The sequence below is a fragment of the Lissotriton helveticus genome, chromosome 3_1 (assembly GCF_964261635.1).
Source record: "Lissotriton helveticus chromosome 3_1, aLisHel1.1, whole genome shotgun sequence".
NCBI classification, from domain to species: Eukaryota; Metazoa; Chordata; class Amphibia; order Caudata; family Salamandridae; genus Lissotriton; species Lissotriton helveticus.
The window spans coordinates 17,345,460-17,367,295 of NC_136061.1; the positions used below are offsets into that span (position 1 = coordinate 17,345,460).

The 21,836-nt window shown below is 44.7% G+C and overlaps 1 protein-coding gene across 1 annotated transcript in view; it reads right to left on the reverse strand.

Annotated features, from left to right (window-relative positions):
* The window catches only part of LOC144822592 (CD5 antigen-like), a 510,246-nt gene that overhangs the window by 343,441 nt on the left and 144,969 nt on the right, over positions 1-21,836 (reverse strand). The window lies entirely within an intron of this gene.

Genomic DNA, 21,836 nt, shown 5'->3' on the forward strand with positions numbered 1-21,836 from the left:
GTCTTTAAATATGAAATTGTAGAATAATTGATACCCCAAGCCAAAAAAGGCAGCAAGTAAGTCTGTGTACGTGTGGATGGTGTCTAGATCGAGTAGAAGATTAATTAGGTGAAAAATAAGAAAGGCTGCAGACATGCAAACTACTCTCTGCCTTGTCAGGGAAGTGGATCTTTCGATATCCTTTTTATTATAGAGAGAGGGTGTCGGATTCCGCAGTGGGAGGCTGAGAAATGACTACCACATCTAAGGAAGGAAAGCAAGTTTACTAAGTTCCCACTGTGGGCCGTAGACTTTAAAAATAACAACATCCGCCCCTTTTCAGGGTCTCTACTTTGAATTAGAATAATAGTTGGCAAAGACAGTTAAGAAAGGCAGTAGGTAGGTGTGTTTGTGCTAGTGGATGTAGAATAAGGTATAAATTAAGAAAGACAGGAGAAGTGGAAACTACCGACGGCTTTGTAAAAGAAGTGGGTGTTTAGTTTTCTAGTGCATTACACAGACTAAGCGTCGGATTCCGCAGTGGGAGCCTGATAAATGGGTATCACATCTAAGCAAACAGTGCAAGTGCAGAAAGTAAAGTCACTGTGCGGTAGAAAGGACGGAAGAAAGGACACAAGTGTGCAAATTGCTGACTGGTATTCATGGTTTGTAGTTAGCACGAAGGCTGAATAAAGGGTCTGTATTTTGAATTTTCAGTAATTTTAGAATAATTCATAACTCCAGCCAAGAAAGGTAGCAAGTGTGCAAATTTTGCACTGCCTTTGGACGGGGTACTTTTTATAACAAAAAAGATTGATAAATGTCTAATAACTAATGTTAAGGACAGTGACGGCTCAGTTTGTTGTTTTTGATGAGGTTGATAGACTGTTTTGCGTAACACAAAAGTTATTCGCAATAAATGCATAGAAATTTAACTTTACCAAATTGAAGATCAATATGTGAGTATGGACTGTTTGCTGAAGATGCTGTTGCAGTAGTTGATGTGCTTAATGCAGCATGAAGTGGGTTGTTCTGCAATCTCTGTGTTGAAGTGAAGCTAAGTTGTTGGGGTGCAAGTTGTTTAAGTGTTGCACTATATTTGCTGTGTCAAAAGAGGATTTTTTGCGTTGATCACATCTTGAAAGAGTTGTTTGGTAAATTTAACAGGTTTCTAATGGTTGGTGTGTTTCAGTCAGTATGTGTCTGAACTTTGCTGGAATCATTAACCACATGGATGCTGCACATATTTATCTGCTGTGCTGCAGATCTTTTTAATCCCATTGTTCATGACGAGCTCAGCTCGTCATCAGCACACAAGCAGTGTACTGCATGACGAGCTGAGCTCGTCATGAGCATGGAAGGGGTTAAGGGACACATTACAGCTTTCATAATACTGAAACACTTTGTACTTAGTCACGTCCAATTCTATTTTGTGAAGAACTGTTGAATTTTACATCCATCTTTAGAGCTAGTGGGAGGGTAGCTTTTAAAGTGTTTGATAGGTTACAGTATATGTGTGCATGGAGGTAAAGAAAACTTAGCATGGTTATGCATGGGAATCGTCTCACAGAAAACGTAGCATTGAGGATTGTAAAAGCTTGACATAGTAATCTTTTTAGAGTTGGACCAGAGTTCCTGTAAAATTTATAGTTAATTTTCTTTTTGAAATTCAGCAATTATTTTCTTTTTCTGTTGAAATATAAATTTAAATGTTTCTCTTTGAAGGTCAAGAAGCAACAACGGTTCTCTACACAATATTGTTCAATGGTAGTCTAAAAAGTAGTGGCATGTCCACTGTCACCAAGGTAGATATCTGACAATCAAATGAGTTAGTTGTTTTTTTAGATAACTATTTCATAGTCCTAATGGAAAAGGTGTTTAGACTCAATAAAAAAAAATTCTTTTACATATATAGGCAGTAACAGGTAAGTATGATTTACATTTCCTTTTATGGGTCGAAGGTCGTCATCTGCTGCATTCGAAAAATTGGTCCTGTTGAAAAGAAAGTGAAAAGTAAGTTGTAATTAATATTGCATGGTTTAAAGGTGAATAGGTTGTTGAAATAAAAACTTTATAAGTATTTATATGGTAAACATAGTTCCAGGGTGAGAATATGCGGTTTCATAACCTGGACATCGGCACACAAAGTAGTTTTGTTCAGTGCCAGTAACTACTGTGGAAGTTTGTGCTTTTTAAAACCAAATTCTTTTTTTTTAGTTTTGCCAAAGTTTGTTATAATGGTGAGGGCACAGCAGCTTCCACTGCAATAACGTTTTAGAAACACAATGGCAAAAGAAGTCACGCAATGACAAAACTAAAAAGCTGACCATCAATTTTAGACTTACTGCCTTTGCCAATGTTTGTTTAATTTTGTTTTCCATACTGTTTTTGAAACTTGTTACAGAGATTTCCCAAAATGACATTTTTGAGAAATAGTATGGATCAACACGTTACTAAAAGATTCTGCAAAAAAAATGGTAAGTGAAATTTTATAGTAGTTTAGCAAAATGTTTTTTTTCCTGCTTTCTCTTTTTTATGAACCTTTTAGTTTGAAAGGAAAGAATCGTCAATCTTGCTGTTAAGCTTCTGCAATTATTTCCATCAAATCGCAGAGCATTCTGGGACCAGGAAACATAGCCTCATAGTAGTAAGCTTTGCAATGTGTGTACACTTTTTTTACTAGAAAAGCTGTCAGTAGTGTAGTCTCAGCTTACAACATTTATTCTAAACACTCACTCTAATAATAATGACTTTGGATCAATGTTGTGGAAGGTCATTAATATATGGACACAAATATTACCTCGGCAGCAGACAGTTCCCATTCCTGCTCCGGAACGTTTTACTGAAAATTGGCAGCTGAAGGTTTTGTGCTGCAGTGGATGGGACTACTTGCTCCAAAGACAAAGTAAATGTGAATTTTTGATAGCCCTGGCCCAAATAAATATATCATGGTGATCATTGAGAGGTGGAAGAGTTCCTTATAAATATACGTGGGTCAGACGTGTTTCAGAGCTGTATGCTTTTGTATACTGCAGGCACTGATAGTAGTGCAGTGAGAGCTTACAACATTTACTTAGAGTGTCTGGCTGAATAATAAAGGCATTGAATTATTGAAGCATAAATACAGGTTTGAAAAGTATTAACATATGGGCAAACATATTACCTTAACTGCAGACAGTGCTGCTGGGAGTTGGGCCTAATTGTTCAAAGGATATAATACACATGAAAACGTGTTGTCCTTGATCCCAACCAATATGTCCTGTGCGTCGGGCTATAGCAGGGGTCTCCAACCTTTTCTGTAGTAAGAGCAAATTCTGATGAAGGAAAGTCCTGCTGAACTACTGGCATATTTTATCACTGTAAAATGCTGATGATATGTATTAACATTACACTATGACCACCCTAAACACAGTTATCAGTAGCAACCCCCCAAACATTTCAGGTGAAGTTATCAGCAGAATGCTAGGAAAACGTTTATCAATATTAAATGTTTGTAATGAAGTAATATTCAAATCTTCACATGCTCTGTGCCACAAAGGGTAGCAGTAAGTCTCTCCAACTCAAATTGTATTATCATTCAGCTAACAACTTTAAATGAGTTTTAGATTTGCAATATTATGTCTTCATTTGCATATTAGTTTTTGAAAATACACATATTTTTCTATCAAAATACCTTTCAGCTTTGAGCAATCAAACTCAATTTTCCAGAAGAAAAACCTATTAAAAGAAAAACCCATTATTTAATCTTTTAAAAATCAAATCAGTTTTCATTGTTAAAGAATAGACAGTCCCTACACATCAGCTATTACTTTTCATTGAGTACCGCCATGTAAAAATGCCCCTCATGGACAAATTATGCTTCAAATACCCAGGTATTGGAATCATAGGCCATGGTTCCTCACCATAACACTAAGAATGCCTCTGTTATGCTAATAATGCCCACCATTAAACCAGGGCTACCACTGTGCCACAGCTGGATGCCCAACATATATCAGTTACGGCCATTATTATTAGAGAAGATGCTGCCACTGTCAGGAATGGCTAAAAGCAGATCAGTCATGCTCTTAATATGTCAGTGATGGCAGCAAGTATGTAATTACTCTACTTATGTGCCCAAAATAGTCAAGGACGAAAATATTATAGCTATGGCACAATTATACGTGAATGGGCACAATTGCATCAGAGATAATACTCTTATGATGGAGACCAGCATACATATTTGGTAGTCCTTGACGCTAGAAGTAGTTTTAAGGAATCCACACTGTTTATTTAGAAAGGACACAATGTCACATACCCACACAAAAATGAATGTGATGTTTTACATTTTCTCTGCTCTGGATGCATACTCTGTTCTCTTCGGCTCTTTGGTTGATCATGCTCCCAACTAACATATTTTCACTTTAGTTCTTGAAGTCACACCCTTTGGTGGGTCATCCCTGGTTACTGTTGTTACTATTCTTTGATGTCAAATACTGTGCGACTGATGGAGACGGGTGGATAATATGGCCAGTCTCTTTCTTAGGTAGATTTAAAGTGGATAAAGATGGTTCATGTGGCAGACCCATAGGCCAATACTGCATCGTCCACATGCTTCAACACCCTCCGCTTACTCAGCAAGACTTGCAAATGGATCCACCCCCCGAATCCAGGAAGACCGTCACCTATGTACCCATCATCAGCAGCCTGGACTATGGGAACACCCTCTATGCCGAAATCAACAAATCTCTACTCTACAAAATTTAGACTGTCCAGAAGGTCGCAGCTAGACTCATGCTCTGCATCCCATGACAAGACCACATTACCCAGCATATACGAGACCTCCATTGCCTCCCCGTCGAAAAAAAGAGTGATTTTCAAGCTGCTCACATTCACCTATAAAGGTTTCCACAACACCGGATCCCAATACCTCAACAAATCAATATCCTTCTACACCCCCAAAAGAAACCTGCGCTCTGCTGACCAGGTCTTGGCCGAGATCCCCTGCATCCACAGAACCAGTAGAGGGGGCATACCCTTCTCCTACATCATGGCCACGACCTGGAACAAACTACCCCTCAGCATCAGATGAAGCACCACACTGAAAGCATTCAGGAAGAGCCTCGAGATCTGGCTTTTCGAATGACCTGAGGTGCCCAAATCCCCCGACACACACTCCCCCAGCGCCTTGAGACCCTCATAGGTTAGTAGTGCTCTCTATAAATCCCTGATTGATTGATTGATTGATAGGCCACCAAAGTGTGTCTTTGAGTGTTATCAAATGGCCCTGCTATTGGTGTGGCTGTCTGTAACTGTTAAGGGTAGTGGAATGAGTAGTGTTGCCTTTTACAATATAAAGAGAATCTTCCAGATTGGCTTGGTTTGCTTCACCTCTGAGAGCTACTTTGAGGGTGCTGGTAAGCTACCACTAGCTCCCAAGCTACTGGTTGGAGACCCCTGGGCTATAGGAATTCCACATCCCTGACGGTGCATAGGCAGCTTTCAAACATAGTGGATTCAACTCAGAAAAGATTCTTACCATAAAGTTTACTGTAGAAATTGCTGAAACTTTTTGGTTGTAGACAGCACAAGACTTTTCAACAGACTGTAAATGTAAAAAAGATGTCTATAAGCGCATCATAATAGCAATGCTAACCATTGGAAAGTTAATTTGCAAATTATTGTACATGTTGCAAGTGTTTTTAAATCAACGCAATGGGACTTTGGCAACTATTGAAAACAACAATAATTATTCATAATGGGGTTGAAAACCAATCGTAGGTTTGATAGCAACTGTGTTAGGACCATAGTAGTGGTGAAACAAAATGATGTGCAAATAGCAATATGGTTCCGACGGGCACTATAGATTTGTTTGGTAGACGTTCATAAATGTTATCCTTGAAAACCCTCTTTGCTATTCATGAGTATTTTAAAGAAGTAAACTATTAAGATGAGTTACTGCCATTGGTCATAGTCGTGAGGATTCAATAGTTGTAGGGAAAGCATTTAGAGAGATACGAATGGTTATGTTTAATAGTTTGCTTTTTTAATTTCATAAAGAGAAATGATATTGGCAATTGTATATTTGTGCAATATAATAAATAATAAAGAGATAAGGTACATTGTTTTGTAGGGAAAAGTTACCTAAAATTTAATGAAAACTCTTGATAGGTCTGAATTTTGTTACTCCGTGAATCACGACCCATTATCTTTGTTAAAGGTTTGGAAGTGTATAGAAAATATTGTAGGAATTTAATTTTTAGTGTGGAGAGTTTACATTTTACGGTACAGATGTCTACATTAGAAACATTACAAAATTATTTAAAAAGATTACCCTTTAAATTTTTGATAAAATAAATTTAGATAGTTTAAACTATTACAACCAGTTATATTTTCCAAGAATAACTTTGAAAACAGACTAATAAATGTTGAAAAACTTGTACTTACCAGAAGTATCCAATGACAGGAAGTATTTTTCGGAGTAAGAAGAATGTCCATTTTCTGAAAAGGTACCTGTAGAGTTAAAATGCAATCATTAATAGGTTTAAATTACAACCGAATTACATTCGTTTAGAGTTAAAAGTATTAGAAAAAGTGAATATTAATAAATATATTTTCAAATGGAACATTGTTTCTTTGAAAAACTTTGAAAAATAACTTATATTTTTCATAGTCTTCTAAACGTTACTCGATTCTACTCTTAAACATTAATTTAAATAGAGGTCTGAGAGGGCCATATGAGGTAGCAGTAACTATTACAACCATGTAGGTATCATTTTAAAGAATACAGGTTTGGGAGTGTCATGTGACGTAGTAATAAATATTAAAAATAATGTGAGAATTAGGAGGGGGCATATACAATGAACTAGAAAGTATATATTCCACAAAAATAAAGCAAAACAGAGCTGGGAGGGCCACGTGACGGATAAAAAAAAAATACTATTATGAGCGCACACTCTGTATCAATACAGGCTAAAGCACGTGACAGTTTAAAAATACGAAACTGAAATTTATGCACGGAGAATTTTTACAATTAGAGGTGTATAGGACCTCTTGACTTATAAAGAAACATTTCAATTATGTAAGCACACTTTGAAAACGTTGAGGGGTAGGAGGGTCACGTGATGTAGAAAAGAATACCATCATGTACATGCAATAAAAAGAATAGATTCCAAAGCACGTGAGACTCTTCAAAAATACGACACAGAAATTCATGCACGTTCAGTTTATAAAACAAAAGAGGCATGGGAGTGATCCATGACACAGAAGGAAATTTTAGGATCAACAAAGGAAGATAAATAAGCATACAGGCCCGGGAGGGCCTCGTGACTCAGAAAAAAAAATACCATCATGCACGCACAATTAATAATGGAGGCCTGAGCACGTGGCGTAGTACAGAAATACAACACATAAATGTATTCACGCACAATTTATAAAAATTTGAGGTGTATAGGAACTCGTGACTTATAAAGAAACATTTCAATTATGTAAGCACACTTTGAAACCATTGAGGGGTAGCAGGGTCAAGTGATGTAGAAAAGAATACCATCATGTACATTCAATAAATAGAACAGATTCCAAAGCACGTGAGACTCTTCAAAAATACGACACAGCTCAGTTTATAAAAAAAAGAGGACTGGAGTGCTCCGTGACACAGAAGGAAATATTAGGATCAACAAAGGAAGATCAATAAGAATACAGACCTGGGAGGGCCTCGTGACACAGAAAAAAATATACAGTCATGCACGCACAATTAATAATGGAGGCCTGAGCACGTGGCGTAGTACAGAAATAAGACACAGAAATGTATGCACGCACAAGTTATAAAAATTAGTGGTGTATAGGACCTCGTGACATATAAAGAAACATTTCAATTATGTAAGCACACTTTGAAACCATTGAGGGGTAGCAGGGTCAAGTGATGTAGAAAAGAATACCATCATGTACATACAATAAAAAGAACAGATTCCAAAGCACGTGAGACTCTTCAAAAATACGACACAGAAATTCATGCACGCTCAGTTTATAAAAAATGAGGACTGGGAGTGCTCCGTGACACAGAAGGAAATATTAGGATCAACAAAGGAAGATCAATACGAATACAGGCCTGAGAGGGCCTCGTGACGCAGACAAAAACTACTATCATGCACGCACAATTAATAATAGAGGCCTGAGCACGTGGGGTAGTACAGAAATACGACACAGAAATGTATGCACGGACAATTTATAAAAATTAGAGGTGTATAGGACCTTGTGACTTATAAAGAAACATTTCAATTATGTAAGCACACTTTGAAACCGTTGAGGGGTAGGAGGGTCACGTGATGTAGAAAAGAATACCATCATGTACGTACAATAAAAAGAACGGATTCCAAAGCACGTGAGACTCTTCAAAAATACGACACAGAAATTCATACACACTCAGGGGTATATTACCAAGGGCCTTATCGCCGCTTTAGCTGCAATTTTTCCCGCTAATGCGGCGATAAAACTATCGCGCTATGATCAAGCTGCCGCTAACTACTGTTAGCGACTGTTTCCATGCGTTAGCAACAAAAAAAATTATTGCGATACACGGAAGCGAAAAATATCGCTAATGATATGCAAGGTAGGCGTACCCTCGCTAAATTTCACCTAAATTCCCGCTAAAACGATATCGCACTATTAACAACTAACGCATGGACTTGCTTAGAGGGGAAAAAATTCCCGCTAACGCCCTTAAGCTGGAGATAAATAAGAACTGCTAAAAGCAGTTCTAAAACATCAAAACTGGAGATAAAAAAATCCTATAAAAGGAGACATAGGCCAGCCCAGACCCACCACAAAGCTGAGGACCTGCAGACGTCATGGAAGCAGTAATCATACAGCTTGGAGTCCCACAAAGGCCACAGCCCCCACCACCACCACCACCACCGCCTCCTCCTGGACCACCACCAAGGCAGCGGCAAAGACGACGGCGGCCAATGCGCACACGACTTGTCCTTGGAGATCTACAACCCCAGGATACCATAGCCCACTACAGGCTCAAACCGACATCTATTGATTATATACTTAACCACATTGGCCACCGGCTCACACCAGCAACCCAGCGGATAACCAATATTCCACCGCAAACAAAGCTACTCGCTGTGCTGCATTTCCTGGCCTCAGGGACATTTCAACCCACAACATCCAGAGTGGGTGGAGTCTCACAGGCAGCCTTTTCAAGATTCCTCCCAATTGTGTTGGATGGCATAATCAGCCTGATACCTCAGGAACTACACTTCCCCAATACTGTGCGTGAACAGCTCCTGGTCAAGCAGGGTTTCTATGCCATAGCTGGAATCCCACAAGTACTGGGTGCAATAGACTGCACACATATCCGATTAGTGCCACCTGCGGACAGGGCACACATATATAGAAACCGAAAGCACACTCACTCAATGAATGTGCATGCAATAGTGGACCACCGTGGAATGTTCACAAATGTCATTGCTAAGTTCCCAGGGAGTGTGCATGATTCGTATATTTTCCAGCAGTCAGTCATCAACCAGCGCTTCCAGGATGGACAATATGGGAATGCAGTCCTAGTTGGTAAGTAGTAATCCAACATACCACTTCCATCTACAGCACATAGATGCATAACAGAAATGTACCAATTACAATGTCACCATATCACATACAAGGGGGCACATTTACAATAACTGGCGCATTCCTGTTAATCTGCAGGGATGCATCAGTTACTGTGCGCCACAGCTCCGACATCATGGATGTGCCTCATTTACAAAGCCGTGCACCGTGGTGCAAAAACAGCACAGATGTGTGACGCAACGGTGCCGTAAAAGTGATGCATAGCTGGAATAGCGTCACAAGCACCACGCAGCTCCTGCAATGCTCTGTGGGCCCCATCTAGTTAATCCTGCCTCAATCCTTATACCTGCTTCAGCCAGGCACAGGGTTGTGACGCAGCATGGACCTAAAAGTGACTGAGTGAAATCTTTTGGATTTCACTCCGCCACTTTTAGGAGGTGTCCCAGCGGCAGAAGGCCCCCCCTGCACAGGAACGCCTAGTTCAAGTTCAGAAATTTGTATAGCGCACTACTCACCCAGAGGGTCTCAAGGCGCTTGAGGGACGGAGGTGAATTTACTAATCGAATATCCAGGTTTTTAGTTGCTTTCTGAAAGAGAGGTGGTTCAGAGTGAGGCAGAGGTGGGTGGGGAGAGAATTCCAGGTTTCAGCAGCTAAGTAGGAGAAGGATCTTCCCCCCCATGGTGGATCTGTGGATGCGCGGGTTAGCGGCGAAGGCTTGATTGACGATCGTAGTTGGCGGGAGGGGGTGTAGAAGGATACACGCGTGTTGAGGCATTTGGGTCCTAGGTTGTAGAGGGCATTGTGTGCGTGGGTGAGGAGAGGGAACGTTATTCTCTTGTTGACAGGGAGCCAATGGAGGTCTTTCAGGTGGTCGGAAATGTGAGCTTGCCGAGGGATGTCTAAAATGAGCCTGGCTGAGGCGTTTTGGATGCGTTGGAGTTATTTCTGTAGTTTGGCTGTGGTTCCGGCATAGAGGGTGTTGCTGTAATCCAATCGGCTTGTGACCAGTGCCTGGGTGATTGTCTTTCTTGTTTTGGTGGGTATCCAACGGAAGAATCTTTTTTACCATTCGTAGGATGTTGAAGCTAGATGACGAGATGGCGTTGACTTGTCTGGTCATCGAGAGGGAGTAGTCTAGGATGAAGCCCAGGTTACGTGCGTGGTCTGTAGGTATGGGTGCGGTTCCGAGGGCTGGTGCCCACCATGAGTTGTCCCAGGCAGAGGGGGATGGTCCTAAGATGAGGACTTCTGTTTTGTCCAAGTTTAGTTTTAAACGGCTGTTCTTCATCCATTCGGCTACTTCTTTCATTCCTTCGTGTAGGTTGATTGTGGCGGTGTTTGGGTCTTTTGTGAGGGAGAGGATCAGCTGGGTGTCGTCTGCGTAGGAGATGATGTTGAGGTTGTGTAGGCGCGCGATGGATGCGAGGGGACTCATGTATACGTTGAAGAGGGTGGGACTGAGTGAGGATCCTTGTGGTACGCCGCAGAAGACTTCGGTGGCCTCTGATCTGAAAGGGGGGAGGCAGACTCTCTGGGTTCTTCCGGTGAGGAACGAGATGATCCAGTCCAATGCCTTTCCTTGTATGCCGATGTTGCTGAGGCGTTGTATGAGGGTACTATGACAGACTGTGTCAAAGGCTGCGGAGAGGTCAAGTAAGATGAGAGCAACTGTTTCTCCATTGTCCAGTAGTGTAAGGATGTCATCTGTTGCTGCAATGAGGGCGGTTGCGGTGCTGTGTTTGGCTCGGAAGCCTGATTGAGAGGAGTCGAGGGATTTGTTGGATTCTAGGAAGGCAGTGAGCTGACTGTTGACGGCTTTCTCGATGACTTTGGCCTACATGTGGTGCAGGGCATTACAATGTTACGCATCTCCCAGATGCCTCAGGTTGTAAGTACTCCTGCACAAAAGTGATGCAACAATGTTGCAAATGAGACGCAAGGGGTGTTTAAATCTGCCCCAAGATGTCCAAAAACAACAGCCCACACCAGACACATTGACACCATGAACTGTGGTCATTGTTGCCAGCTACATAGACCAAAATCACTGCAAGTTGTACATCCCTGTCCCCCTCCCCAAAGTTGCAAGATGTGTGAAACATGCATGTGTGACGGAGAAACATCACTCACAAGCAAACTTGCAACACAACTCTCACTGTGCATGTCCTGTGCTGGACAGGCATGATGAATACCACAGGAGAGACTGACATGTTGCCATTTAGTGTGCTAGTGTAGTACTGCTGCATGTCACTTACCGTCCGTGACCCAGTAGCACACTACAATGTGTGCATATTTGCCAAGGCTGTATGGAGTACACCGACACATGTGAGGCAGATGCAGACTACCTGGTACACCTCTAGGTATATGGAGACTGAGCCTCAAATATGGATCTGATACAGGACTGTTGCCTCATTAAATTGTCAATTTACTTATTTACAACATAACACAGTAATACTGCACTCTACGGCAGTACATACTTGAAAAACAAGAGACGTCAGTGGATAATATAGCACGGGCATGCACAAAAACATAAGGTTCATACCTCATATTATTGCTTGCCTGATGATATAGGTGACGCATCAACCACTGTTGACAATTAACTATGGAAAGTATGACTCATGGAAGAATGAATGGTGACACTTACAGGTGATGGAGGAGAAAGGTAACTCTGCAGTTGACCCCAGTTGTACTTGGGTTCTGACGTCCTTGCCAGTTCTACAGCATAAGTTGACAGGGTCCCTACAGTAATCCAAGTCTTCCAGCCAGCACTCCATACCTGCCTACGCCCTACCATCCCATGTAAATAGGATGTGGCGTATATCCAGTCTGAGAGCAAATCTGACCAACCTGGCCACTGTCCCTTAATGTGCAGAGTATGATGAAGTAGTCAAACAGAGGTGTACACGGAAACTGCTAAGCCATCGTGGTTCTCAAGTATCTCAATACTACCTCCCAGCATAGGTGACCATGAATACAGACCCAGGACAAATCAATAAACACTGCCCCGGATTGTTCACAGCACTTGCAATGATCATTTCCCCTGAGAACCAATCTATGGAGCCCCACGGGTGGGTGGCATGTTTGGTGCCCAGTTTGTAAAGTAATGATCAGAAAGTTGACATTGGGGGTGAGGCAGCTTGTCCGATGGCACACTTTGGCGGTGCTAGCGCCTCCGGGGTTGTCATTCCCCATGCTGCCACCCGTGCCACACAGCACCCTGGATGCCATTGGCTGACCTTGGCTCACGCCTCACGCCTCCCAGCTGACCCCTCCTCCCCTCATCCCCTTATTTCGCAGCTGCTGCGCAGTGGTGACAGCGACCCTTGACCCTTGGATAGGTCGGTTACCCACTGCTGCAGCTCTGTCTGCCCTGTCCGCTCTTCCAGCTTTGACCCTTCCTCAGATCGACGCTGATTCGCCTGTGTCATTGCTGCATGGCCCCCCTTGAGTGCCTGTGCCCCTTGCCTTCTGGGTCCCTGTGTGCCTGCTCTCATCCCTTCTCATTTTGTACCTCGTGTGAGTGTTGAGTGGTATTATTCATCATACACTATTGCTCCATTGCTGTTGTGCAGCGGACGCACTGCTGTTGTGCCGAAGGGGCAACAAAGGTAGCCTGTCTGTGCCCGTCTGCGCATGGATGGTGCCCAGCGCCAGGACCCCTTGCCCTCAACAACACCAGGCCACCGGTCTGAACTACGATGCCACCACCCTCCACACACTCAACGCCAACTTGAACAACACCTGCCACCAAGCCAGCCCAAAATGCACACACGGACCCTTCACCTGGCAACCCAGCAAGTTCACCTGCCTCTGGACCAGCACCGCACCCGCCTGGCCAGGCCACAGAAACAACCACCTCAAGTGCATCCTGCTCAACACCCGCTCTGTCCACAGGCACACTGTTGAACTCTGGAACCTCCTGGACACAACATCACCAGATGTTGCCATGCTCACATAAAAATGGATGAATGCCTCCTCTGCCCCCCACATCGCCATACACATTCTGGATGGCCCCAACACCACCCTAAGAGGCACTCTCATCTACAGACCCCTGTGACCACGCACACAATTCTGCAAACCCATCGCAGACTTTGTCAGCTCGCTGGGCCAAACACCCTCAGAGTACAACCTCCTTGGGTACATCAACTTCCACCTGGTGAACAACAATGCCAAAAACACCACCACCACCCTGCTGGCCAACCTCGCCAACCCCAGACTCAAGCAACTGGTGAACACCCCCAACCACTATGCCGGCCACACAATTGACCCCTTCTTCTCCTCCCACAAGCACATCCCCTTCAACCACTCCACCGTACTACATTGGACAGATCACAGATGCTTCCACTCTACTTTAGGAGAACCACGACTCACCACCACCTGCAACAGGTACCCCATAGAAGCTGGAGCAAGATCACTTCTGACCAGCTCACCACCTCCCTTAGCTAGAACCCTCCCACCAACACGACGGACACCAAATAATCTGACCCAAACCTCACACAGTGGATCAACAACTTAGCAAATGAGCTTGCACAGATGAAGTATCCTCCCAGCAGACCTGGCAGTAACAAATCCTCATTGTACTACTAAATCTGATTCCAAAGATAACCTGCAGCCCCCTCAAGAAAGCCTTGCGCCATGACCAGTCAACAGGAAACATGAGTCAATGACAGCCCTCAAGAACGCCGCCCGCAAACAACACCAGCTTATCACAAACACCAAAAGGACAAGAGTCAGAGAACTACTAGACAACAGCAACCACACCAGCAGGGAACTCTTCAGCATCGTCAAAGAGGTCTCATACCATTACGCCTGCAACAATGACATCACACACTCGCAAGACCTCAGCGCCTCACTTGCCTCGTTCTTCCACCACAAGATCGCCGACATACACAACAGCATCAGCACACAGACAACACAGCAAACCACAAAACCTGCCCCACCCCCCACCACCCTCTGAACCTGGACCTCGGTCAGCTCAGAAGACACCACCCGCATGATTAACACCATCCACTCCGGCTCGGCAACCGACCCCTGTCCACAACACATCTTCAACAAAGCCTACTCCATCATGGCACCCCAACTCCGGGACATCATTAACAGCTCCCTCGCATCCGCCACCTTCCCGGAGACTGAGGGTGATTAATAAGCTTTATCACTTATAGCATACTTGTCCAGTCTTAACTTGGAAAGCGTATGGCCTTAATTCATAAAGGCCCTTAGTTTTGTTTAGTATGGTGTTAAGATTAACTAAAAGTCTTATTAGTAAAAGATCAGAAACATAAGAGATGTGATATAGCAACATTGATAATGTCTGTTGAGCACTCATGTCATTTGGTTTTGAGTCCAGGACAGGAAGGAGCACACAGTACAGGTAGTGGATGGTGTTGCACATGCTGGAGTTGATGTTGTTCTTGAACCTAACAAGGGCCCAATGGTCCATGCATGTAACGGGTAGCTGCCTGGTGATTTGTTTCAGACCATGACGGTTCAGACCATGATGTTCTACAGCACGATTGCTGTATGCTGCCGCACAGTAGGTCAAGTGTGTGTTGTGTGTAATCTTGCCACCTATACAGCTAAGGTAAATTACAGTGCAGTAGGTGGATCACTGTCTGTTGCAGATGGGAAAAGAGCCACACATGCAACTCATCTGCACACTAAAATGATGTTGGATGGAGTCACAGCAGTGAGCCTTGATCACATGCTAACATGCACTACAGAATTCAGCTTAAACAGATGGGCAACTTGATATACAACTTGACATCCATCCCAACACACAAATCCATGCTCATCAACAACACATCCAGCACAACCAAATACTAATTCCGCTTTCCCTTGTATGTCACAGGGGACCAAGGATATGCACTGGGAGCATGGATGATGACACCAGTACGAAACCCCACCACCCCTGGCCAGAGGCAGTACAATGCGGCACAGATACGCACACGGTCCATTGTAGAGCGGACATTTGGTGTCTTGAAGTCCAGGTTCCGGTGCTTGGATATCACAGGTGGCAGCCTGCGGTACAGTCCCGAAATGGTGAACAAAATTATCATGGCATGTTGTGTGTTGCACAACATATGTGTCCGTACCAAAGCACCATGGATCCAAGTGCCAGACCCACCTGAAGAGGATGAGGAAGAAGAAGAGGCTGGTGCTGTACACCCCACACCAAATGCTGCAGGACTTGCACGGAGGAACCGCATCATCAACAATTATTTTGTCTGAGTCTGTCACGTGGTGTCTGTTAAATAAAATAGTCAAATAAATAACATGTTCATGTGTTAGTGTCTGGCATGGGCACTGTACCCATTAAACAGTTACGTGTCCCAATGAGTGGTCAGATGAGACAAATCTCAATAGAGTTTGGGAATGTGTACGCAGTACAGTTATGCCCTGCACTGTGTCTAATGTATCACACTCTACTTGTCAAGGTACTACGTAGGCTACACTATGTCATATGGTTGTGTCACATGCTTCAAATACTAGAAAACCAGGGTGCTGTGTGTGATGAGGATTTCATTCCTATTCTGAGTCCATTTCCCCAATCCATGTATAATGGATTGGGTATGTTGTGTCAATCACACAAATTTGGAGTGTGTGAAATGGTGTACAGGATGCCAATAGTCATAGCAACATCCCAATACACGATGGTGCCAATCATCAAGACACTTGTCCAAACCATGTCCGTCGTAGCAGCCGTAAATTGACCCTTAAGATGTGAACAATGTTCCGGATTACCAGCCAATTTCTTTTCCCATTGTAGCAGCCACAAGAAGTGCCGTATAAATAACCAGGGCCCGTAGAACTTACATATCCAGCATATTACCAAGCTCATTGTTGATGTATAATGTCAAGTACATATCTGCACAGATGGCCATACTGTCAATGAGGTTCCTGAACATATGCCTCAAAGATCCATGTGTGGAATGTGATAAGAGCTGCTATAAGGTCATGTAATGGCCAGAAATGTAGCTATGGCCGGTGAAAAGTGGCGCCATATGAACAGGGGAAAGGGCCTATGAATTAGACCACTTTAAAAGTTATGGGACAAATTAGAGTAACAAGTTGATTTTGCGTCTAATGTGGGTACAACATTAGGTTGTCTGTCACAAGACCTCAGCCTGGAAACAACTACCAGCTACAGATCCACAAGGCCATACATCACTATGCTGACCAGATACTTTGCAGATTCGATGGACCATTACCATCACCATGACATGCATAACTGCAACATCCAAAATATTTTACATGGCTTGGTGAAGACACCTCCTACAGCTGGACAGACTGGTATATGTGTATACACACCGGGGCATATTATCAACACAGGCGATAAAATTATCGCTGCTTTTATCGGCAGAAAACTGCCGCAAAAGCGGCTTTAGCGGCAGTTCTCTGCCGCAAAAGCGGCTTTAGCGGCAGTTTTCTGCCGATAAAAGCAGCGATAATTTTATCGCCTGTGTTAATAATATGCCCCACAGACCCCTGGGCCATTCATAGATACCAGTTCGACACTTCTGTAATTGCATTTCAACCACTACGTGACATCGTAACATCAACATCTGACATTACACATGCAGGTGCACACACCACAATGTTTAATGGAAGTGATGACCCTATGTCACGTGTCCACCATGGGGGAGTAGCACATGTTAGACGAGGCTATCATCACTCATGGAGCACTTGTGAGCAATGGCAACATGACGTGGCATGTGTGGTGGCTAAGTGTACAAATAGTACTGACGTGCTTGGGGCTGCCTGGAGCTACCTTCCTAATTGTACCTACACCTGTAGGATGCAGAGCTGCTGCCCATGTTGGTAAGTTGTGGCCCAACTACACACCTGCTGCAACCCTTCCACAAATTTGATGTTGATGAAAGCCATGCTCATTGCACCTAAGGGCCACAGACTCATGATTCACAGACTACACACATAACAGTGTGACGGCAGGGAATACTCAGTGTATGCAGGAGTGGAACTAATATTCTTTCAGACAGTGTGTATCCTTTTTAATGTATGATGCCAATATGGAGGTCAACCAGTGGTATGTAGCAGTGCATGGCATACTAGACATGAGGACAGTAGTACTTGCCTTGCTGCATCCAAACATGGGCCAGGGGGCGTTCTCCTATCACATTTATCAAATGTATGTTCACTGGCATGTCCCAATAGATGGCCTTACCTGATGGCCCATTTACATTGTGACAATGTCATAGCATAGCATTGGTGCAATGTTGGCTCCACATGTTTACACATCTCAACATTAGTTTCCACCCTCTCAGGATCTGTATCAACATGTACACAGCTCGTATTGACATTGTTGTACATTCCTAAGGTATCAGTCTCTTGACCCTAAAAAGCTTGTTAAACCCTTAGCAACATATGACCAAAACACGTATTAAACTGAAAATATATATTTATTTACAGTATTTACACATGGTGAGCATATAGGACTAGTGCAGAGGGTGCCCGTTGGATGGCCAGACAGAGACAATTGATGTTATCAGGTCCAAGGGAAGAGGCATAGTTCACTCCACAGGCTGGTTGAAGTGGCAAGGAATGGGGTCATATGGCAGTCCATGGGGGGGTCCAAGGATGTTCCGGGGGACAGTGAAAGTGAGTGAAAGAAGTTCATGGGTGGCACGAATCAGAGTGCAGCAAAACATAAGAAACTGGGGCTTTGGCACAGAGGGATACTACCGCTTTCTCCTCAGCAGAAATCCGCTGTCATCCTCATCTCCATCATCATCGGTGTCATGTGCCTCACAGGTGTCAGTGGGTGTTGTGGCAGCAGCCATGTGAGGCACTGACACACCTGGTGTTGGAGCTGAGGATGTGGAGGCTGCAGCAGCATCCATCTGCACCAAACCCTGTGGCAGTAAGGAGGCAACAAGAAGGTGCAGGGCAGTGTAGATCCCAGTAACCTGGCGCATGTGTTCAGCCCTGGCAGCCAGATGTTGGGCCTGCATCCGCCCCATGCTCTCCAGGATCTCCTTGATGTCGTGAATATCCTTGCTGACACTGCTGGTACCACCCTGAGCAGACAAAGCCTGCTGCCTCTGGATCATGACTCCAGCAATGTCAGCCATGGACTGGTGGAGACCATGGAGGGGGCCGTGGGTGTCAGTAAGCCACCCACGTAGGCCTGCAACTTCGGATACCAATTGCTCCACCCTATCCCCCAACCGTTCCTGGAGCTCTATGATCCGCAGTTGGAATGCAGGTGTCGTTGGATCTGGCCCCAGGGTGGTGGGTGGGGTGGTGGATGCCTGCTGCTCGTTGGTGTGAGCAGGGTGTGGGCTCTGCGGAGGGCTACTGGGTTGCCCTGCACCGGAGGCTGGGGAGGCAATTACATTGAACAGGAGTTGCAGGTCGTCAATGTCGATGGTAGGATAGACGTCCGTGTCATCAGTGGGTGCCAAGCCAGGTTGCTCTTCAGGAGGTGCTGTCTCGCCCTCTGCAATGTGACATGGGAGATGAATTACATCACTGTTTGTCACATACAATCATGCATTTGTTCATTACACCTTGATACAGCATGACATTGTCTGATCATACTTGTTTAGAGGTAAGGACTTGTGTTTGACAAATGGCAAATGATCTGAGAAGATGTCACATGAGAAGTAGTAGTGGTACATGGTGGTCTCACAGTGCCCTATTTTCAATGGGACATACAAAAATGGCTCTGCCTTTGCACTAGGAAATAGACTAATGAGTGTGGAGTGTATGTTAACACAGTGCTTGATTATTTGGACTGTGATGCATATTTACACTGGCTATCGGGCAGCCCTTGTGGGACTTCATCTCATATGCTCATCATTCCACACAATACTCTCACTGACATCACCTCCCCCTTAGTGGGTGGCTCATCTTAGTTCTGCTTTTATTTCATGCTGTGTGTCATTTGGATAAAAGATACCTATCTCGACGCACCAGACACATCCTTAGTGTGGACAGAGTAATGGAAGGCTGATACATGTCCTGGTGTAATAATGAATTACTGCAAACCTACCACCCGTCTAAAATCAGTATTCCAATAGGGAAGTTGCTATGTGTCCAGCTAGCCACAATGGCCATGCCATGGTTGGCTGCATAACGTTATGGCGTACTACATGTCTCCTATGTCCCACAGTGTCCCACAATGAGGTGCAGAATTCCAATACCTGTTGGCTCCCTGCATGTCTGCAGGGAGGCCACAGTAATTGGGCAGAACACAACATCCAGCATGGATGTGATGCGTATTTAATGTTCTGCAGCCTGGTCTGTAAAATAACAGTATGTGTGAGCCATCTATGCCATAAATGTGTGGCATTGCTGGAGTGTGTTTGCAAGTGCAAGTCAGCCAGGTACAGATGCAAGTGGTAGTACGTGCAGGGTGTTGACATATGCAGGTTGGGGAGTAGTATTGTCGGTGACTCTATGCAAATGAACATTACTCGGAGTCATAGCCCTCCACGTACCAGTCCTTACAATTGTGCAGATAGCTAAACAAGATTTGGATTGACACATTAGCAAAACAGACAGAAGCAGTACAAGCAGCAAGTTACGCAAGCATTAAACAACACAGCGTTCCCAAAGCCAGTAAACACAGTCCCACACATCACCCTATGTCCACATGACATTAGAGTGTGCTGAGAACACCCAACGGCATCCATGCACAACCTGCCCAGGGAATTCCTCCAGAAGCAAGCACAATGATCTGCCACACCCAGCGCAAGCAACCTCCAAATGGCCCATGTGCCAACACACCACAAGGCCAAACACAGGCCCCACAGCCAACACAGCCACTGATGGAGAGTAGGCACAGAATACCACAGTTAATGACCAGCCAGGCCAAAGGGAACCAAAAGGGATAACCACCCTACAACAAAGGCACAGCATGAATGAGGCACACCTCCAGAGGGTGCACAAACGCCAAACTGAGCACCTGCACATACACATCAGTAAGCGGTACACGACAGACCAATATTACAACCATATACTCTGACAATGTGCAAAGGAAGTAAAATCCTGCCCCAGGAGGAATTTACTCAAGGTCCATCGGGGCAACAAGGGGCTCACATGCTCAACCCACAAACCGGCAAAGGGCCATCCGGCCACACACAGAGCTTGCAGGGAGGACAGAGCCCGACTCTAGTTGAAGCCAAACACCACGTAATCCTACACACATCCCGGATTCTAATGCGGACACACCCTGTGTCGGACAGCACTCCAGGTAAAATGACCACATGACTGGCATGGGACCCAAGGGGCCAAGGGCTACCAAACCCAGGTCCTAACTCACCCATAGTAGGAGGACAGGCTAATGCAAGGAGGTCCAGACACACCACAGCCACCCCACAAGCAGAGCAGACACCCCGAGATGTGAAACAACAAGGGACCTCCGGTAAGCCGCTGCAAGCAGGGCCAGACTGGGAACCAAAACTCGGCCAGGCAAAGTGCTTGGCTGCCCCACTTGGGGAGATTGGGGGTGCAACAGAGCTCCTTTCCAGGGCCGGTATTCGTCCAAATTCCTTACAGGGAGGAGTGTGCAGCTATGCTGCATCAACAGCCCTGTAGCTAAAACGAACCCCAGGGGCCCTAAACCGGCCACTACCCTAGCGGCGCACTGGGGGATTGGCCGGTGCCCACAACGGTCAGTCCGGGCCTGGCAGCAAGGCCCCACTACAAAAAACAAAATGTAGGGAGTCAGACCCGCCCCAAACAAACTCGATGCCTCCCCACGTAGCAGGTTTGAGCCAGTCCAACCTGCAGCAAGATCCACAAAACATGTGCAATTTGTGGGAACGCACACATATGGCATTTCACACCACCATCACACAGTGTGACCGGAACATCAACATCCTCAGGAGGTACAAAGGCAGTAAGAGCCCAGAGCAAACTAAGCAACCATGGGATATACATGAGGCCTCGGCTACAATCACACACTAGACCAGTGCGAGCCTGCGCCACCAGAGGCCCAAGACATGTACATTACCACACGGATATCAATGACAGCACCATGTGACCCCACAACCGCCCTGCATGAAGCATCACGCATGCTGAAAGCAAGTGCAGGGATAGGACGCAGCATTGGTCCAAGAGTGAGCGGCTGGTATCATTCTACATTACATTAGCCAATGGAATGACGCATAGCAACGCCAGTACACTACCTCCTGTGCATTTGTGCCACCCCCGGTGGCATCCATTAGTGATGTCACATCTCTTTATGAGGCAAGACCTTGAGGATATGCCACAGCATTGGGTATCATTTGCACCACATATGCCGCACATGGATTGCGCCACAGCAGCTGCACAAAAAGTTACTCTGATG